A 6433-nucleotide genomic window follows, 5' to 3' on the forward strand; every position below is an offset into this window, starting at 1 on the left:
TGATGTTTTTAGACATAGGGTCTCCACTCCCCACTCCCTAGTCTCTTTTCCAACATAGGGTATCCACTCCCTAGTTGATTGATATTTTAGACATAGGGTCTCCACTCCCTAGTCTCTTTTCCAACATAGGGTCTCCACTCCCTAGTTGATGATTTTCCAACATAGGGTATCCACTCCCTAGTTGATAATATTTTAGACATAGGGTCTCCACTCCCTAGTCTCTTTTCAAACATAGGGTCTCCACTCCCTAGTTGATGATTTTCCAACATAGGGTCCCCACTCCCTAGTTGATAATTTTTAGACATAGGGTCTCCACTCCCTAGTTTATTTTCCAACATAGGGTCTTCACTCCCTAGTTGATATTTTTAGACATAGGGTCTCCACTCCCTAGTCGCTTTTGCAACATAGGGTCTCCACTCCCTAGTTGATGTTATTGTAGACATAGGGGCTCCACTCCCTAGTCGTCTTTTCCAACATAGGGTCTCCACTCCCTAGTTGATTTTATTTTTGACATAGGGTCTCCACTACCTAGTCGCTTTTTCCAATATAGGGTCTCCACTCCCTAGTTGATTTGATCTTAAATGCAGGGTACACCACTCCCCGATATCTTTGCCAATATAGGTATCCCATTTTCTGGCCACATTTTTCCAACATAAGGTACACCAATCCTTAGTTGAGACATCCTTTTGACAATAAAAGAACACAATCCCCAAAAAAAAAAAAACATGACATTTTCAGGGTACACCACTCCCGACCTTTTATTGCTTTCAATAAAGAAGTAGTTTAGAATTTTGTTACAATAACTCACGAAATTTTCCTAGTGCAAACTGGGGCAGAAAAATTTCGTTCGATTGTTTGTTTTGGTGTCTGAGTAGGTTTTACATCGAGGCACATAGTTCGAGATGACCAAAAGAAGAAGTCTCAATTCAGAATAAAAGAAAAAAAAAATAAGTGAATCCAAAATGCAAAAGCAATTGAAAAGATGTGGAATGCTAAGACATGACTGAAGCCACGAGCATTGGAGTTCCGGTTTGATTAGAAGAAGCTATAGAACAATGAACTAGAACCTACAGCTAGCGAGCATCAAGGTTTAGATCAGAGTCTGCATGAAGAACCAGTCAAGACTCAAGATCAAGTTTCTGAAGACTCATAGATAGGAATCTTGTAACTCATAATTGATAGGCTTGTTTAGTTTCTTTTTTTATTTTGATATAATAGCAGGACCGCGGACCGGAGCCTCGACGGAACCTCACTCGACTCCTCAACTCATCATTCCACTATTCTCCTTGAACTACACGCGACCTGATTCCCCTATAACCCGGGATATGTAGGCTGTCCAAAACCAGGACTCGGTTGCACCCTATCTTTTATTTCTTTTCCTTTTGAATAATGGTTTGGTCAAAAATTAGTCACGTGGCACACCTAGTCTTTGCCTGAAAACTCTTCATGTTTTCAAGCAAAGAGGGGCAGCTGTGAGCACCTAATTTTTGACTATATTTGAATTTTTATCACTTTCTACTATGTAAATATTTTCAGAAATTTAATATAAATATTTTTTAGCTTTGTTACATTTTTTAGGGTAAAAATTAATAATATATATATATATATATATATAGAAAAAATTATTAATAATTTAAAAGGTCAATTATTACTATTAGTATTATTTTTATTATTATTTTTATCTTTATTTTTAAATAAAATGAATTAAAAACCGAAAATAAATAAAAATTAATTTTTTTTCAAAAAAACATCGGATGGGAATTAAAAAATAGGAAAAGTAGAAATATAAAATTAAAAAGTAAAAGTAAGAGTAGGTAGAAATTATTTAATAAAAAAAAGTAAAAGAAAGTGGAAAATTAAAAAAATAAAAGTAAAAGAATGTGGAAATTTAAAAAAATGAAAAGTAAAATAAAGTTGGAATTAAAAAATAAAAGTAAGGGTATCTGGTTTTTTTTTAAAAAAAAGTAAAAGTAAGTGGGAAATAAAACAAAAAGTAAAATAAGTGGGAAATAAAAAAAGAAAAGTAAAAAAGTGGGATTTTAAATATATTAAAAGTAAAAAAAAAGTGAGAAATTAAAAAATAAAATTAAAGGAAAGTGGGTAATTTTTTTTAAAAAAAATAAGAAAAATGGGAAGTGGAAATTCTTTTTAATTAAAAATAAAAAAATAAATAAAAAATAAAAAATAAAAATCTAAAAATTTCGAAAATTTTTTCTATAAATAGAAGAGAAATGTGATGAAAAAAAGGGAGAGAGAAAGGAAAAATAGGGAGGAAGGAATTGAGAAAACTTTATTTTCTTCTTCTAGGATAAGGAAATGTTTACTCGTTTCATTCTTTTTTCGACTTTCTTTCGAAAACTCCAGCAACTTCACCACCCCAAAACCACCAGCCCTTGATCACTTTTGAGCCATAATTAACCACCCCCCCCCCCCCAAAAAGCTCCAAAAATAGCCACTAAATCGTCAGTTTTGCAAGGTCGATTGAGGTTGCAAGTTGAGATTTGCCGCTCGAGTTTTCCGTGGTCCGAAGGGTCCAGTTGAGAGCTATCCGATCATTGAGTGGTTATAATTTAAATCCACAATCATCAATACAAAGGTTCACTTCTCTTTCTATTTTTTTTTCTCATTAATGTTTTGGGTCACTCTGTTTTAATTTAACTTTGAGTATGATATGATCGAGTTCGCATCTGAGTGTGCTAAGATTAATTTGTTCTCATGTTGAGTATTTGTTACGATTAATTTATTGTCCTTTTTAGTAGTTCATATGGTTAATTTTATTGATGAATATGTATTAATTCGTTACTTTTCTTGTTTATTCAATGAAGTAATGGCTTTCCATTTTAGCATGTTTTAGTTTCATTTTGATCTCCTATCTTAGTGAGTAAATTGGTCCTGCATGTATCTATCTATTCCAGCCATAAATTTAGTCTAGTTTCAAATATTGGTTAGCAGTAAGATTATAAGAGATTAGGTTGGGCCATGATTGGTGTAAGACTTTAATTGGACTTCCCTAACGTATTTATGGGCTAATTATATCAAACAAATAAACATTCACAAGCTAGCCAACTTTTTTCATAATTAATTTACTTCATTTCCTCCATAACAATATACATACCTCATGAACTTACAATAATGTCAAAATTAGTAATTGAATAATATTCGAACACCGTAGCTTAATTTAGGCGCAATTAATAATAAATTATCGTGACTATGGGTACGGTTCCTGTGGCATAGTCATGATACGTAAACCCCAATTCAAGTGTGCGCTTCACGCGACTTGACCATAACTTCAAATAATAATAAAAATAAATATGTTGTAAATCGCGAGTGCGTTTCACGTGGCGCGAGTTGCAATGTGTACCAAAACGACAAGTATGCGACATCGCGACTTGTTCAAATAAATTTCATAAATATTAAAAAGCGGTAAAAGACAAAAATACACAATACGTTTCAAACATGTAATAAATCAGATAATTACGCCAAGTATTAATTGTTAAGTGACCGTGCTAAAACCACGGAACTCGTGAGTGCCTCACACCTTCTCCCAGGTTAACAGAATTCCTTATCCGGTCTTCTGTGTTCGCGGACCAAAAAATAAGAGTCAAATTTCCTCGATTTGGGATTCTAAAATAAACCGGTGACTTGGGACACCATAAATTATTCCAAGTGGCGACTCTGAATAAATAAATAATCTCATTTCGAATAATGTCACTTAAATTGAAAAAACTCCCTATCCCCTATCCCCTCGGAAAAAAGGAGGTGTGACAGGTTGTATAAGACTAGGGGTTGATACGCATGCAGTGAGATAAGGTAGGCTTGATATGTGTGTTGCTAGCAGGGGAACTACTTGAAGCCATGCGGTGTAATAAGGTGGGCTAAAACGCGGGTAGCTATTTCAGGAAAATGATTTTAAAACTAAATATAAGAGTCCCGCGGTAATATAAGAAAAGATTGAGATTGAAATTTCGAAATGTGAATACGAGGCGGTACCTCGGTTGTGATTCTTGTTGTACATTTCATATTGAAAAGATTTATTGGTTGAACAGTTCTTGTTGCTTTTATTCTTCTTTGTCTTATCAGTTTTTGTCCGTATTTAATTATCTGTGGTTCTCATTATGTGTTTCCTTCTTGTCGCCTTTTTGCTATAAATTCCGTCATTAGCTGACGTTATTAAACTGCTTGTTATCACTCATTTCTCCGCTTTCCATTACTTCCCATTATTATATTATTATTTTGTTTATCTTGTCCTACTGGTGTCTTGACCTGGCCTCGTCACTAATCTACCGAGGTTAGGCTTGATACTTGTTGGGTACTGTTGTGGTGTACTCATACTATGCTTTTGCACATCTTTGTGCGGATCCAGGTATCTCGACTCAGGCTAGGCATCAGTGAGTGGACCATACAATTCGGAGACTTCAAGGTATACCCGCCCGACGCTCGCAGGCCTCGAAGTCACCTTCTGTCCTTCTTTTGCTACTGTTTATTATTTATCTAGACAGTGTTGTACTAGGGATTTTACAGTATAATCATGTAGAGCTTATGACTCAGTTTTACCAGTTTTGGGGGTTTTGTTATAGATGTTCTGTTTCGGATTTATTATGAGTTTTCCGAATTATCTTGTTATCTTCATTGTTAAATTCCGATAAGTATTCATGAATGTTAGGCCTACCTAGTCTTAGAGACTAGGGGCCATCACGGCATCCTAAGGAGGTAAACTAGGGTCATGACAAGTTGATATCGGAGCTCTAGGTTCATAGGTGTTAAGAGTCATAAGAAGGTTTAGTACATTCTCGCGGATCGGTATGGAGACATCTGCAATTAACTTCAAGAAGCTACAAAACTGTTAGGAAATTCCGCTTATTTGATTCCTTATCGTATGAACTTGTTGATTTCGAAATCTGAATATTTGTCTTTCTATTCTCTCACAGATGGTGAGGACATGCATGCTGCATCCGACAATCAGACACCCGCACCATCTGCTAGAGTCGCGAGAGGGCGGGGTCAAGGCCGGGGCCGAAGGAGAATGTAACACCCCAAAAAATTTCGAAGTACTTAAGTGTAAGGCCTGGTAAAATTTTCAAAGAATTAAAGCAAAATTTTTGCCGGAAAAGTGCGTTTATGCGGTCTATTATGCGACCGCATAATCACTCTGCGGGCCGCATAATGGCCGCAGAAGTGAGCAGGAGAGGGCTATTCTAGAAGCAGTTATGCGATCGACTATGCGACCGCATAACTGTTATGTGGTGCAAGCAGTTATGCGAACCGCATACACATGCAGTTCTTTTGTTTATTTTGTAACTAATTATGCGACCGATATGCGGTCCGCATAAACATTATGCGGTCGCATATGCGACCGCATAACCTGTTCTGGAGCTCCATTTTTGGGTTTTTAAAACCTGATCCTATTTCGTCAAATACATTCTTTAGGTCATTTTTGAGCTATTATCTGACATTTTAGAGTGAGATAGGGTGCCCTAGAGTGAGAAGGTGTTATCCAATAATTGTTCTTCAATTCTTGCCCAAGTTTTGGAAGATTGAGAAGGGAAACTCACTAGGTCTTCATCCTAGAGGTAAGATTCTACACCCTAACCCTCAATTTCAAATTTTGTGTAGAAATGGATAATAAGCAAGATTATTTCTGGGCAAGAGGGTTGGTTATTTTATATGCATGTGTTATCAAAGGGTGTAGAAAGATTGTTGAGCTAAAAATGGTAAAGGTTGGGTTGTGGGATGATGTAATCCTCCATAAAAGGACCTTGAAACCTTAATGCACATCTAGTGTTTGATAAAATGCTCAAATGAGCTAGAACCATGATCATCTTCCTAATTTTGGTTCGATTTGTTATATTTCTAAAATAGATTGAAGTTGCTAAGAATTCCAGAACATTTAGAGTGTAAGGAAGCTCAAGTGAGGTATGTTGGCTAAACTCTTCTCTTAGAATTGAATCCCACGATATTCATGTAAATTATGTAAGTCCCGAGTGATTCATTATGAAACTGGCTATTCCGAGTAAGATTGGGTTGAAAGATATATGTTCAACAAGCATCCCAAATGCTTTATTCATGTTATGTTACCAATTGAGGATGTGTTAAAATATGGGTTGTGCATTAATAATATTTCCACTTTAAGTCAAGTTCAAATGATGGCTATTATGCCAAATTTTGTGAAATATCTCTATGTGCCTTAGACTCTAAATTGCTCACATGTGTACTGCACACCTTGATTTGAGTTGTATTTGTTGTAGATGATGATAATGATATTTGAAATTGATAAAGTGAGCATGAAATACTGAATATGGCCAACGTGCCAAGAATGATCTTATAAATATGGCCATCAGTGCCAATAAAATGAAAAGATGTGTAAGTAATATGAAATGCGATGATTGATATAAAAAGGTTGATGTCTCGAATAAGACAGCCTAGCCGGTCAGGT

Source organism: Nicotiana tabacum, chromosome 12 (genome assembly GCF_000715075.1).
Source record: "Nicotiana tabacum cultivar K326 chromosome 12, ASM71507v2, whole genome shotgun sequence".
Lineage (NCBI taxonomy): Eukaryota > Viridiplantae > Streptophyta > Magnoliopsida > Solanales > Solanaceae > Nicotiana > Nicotiana tabacum.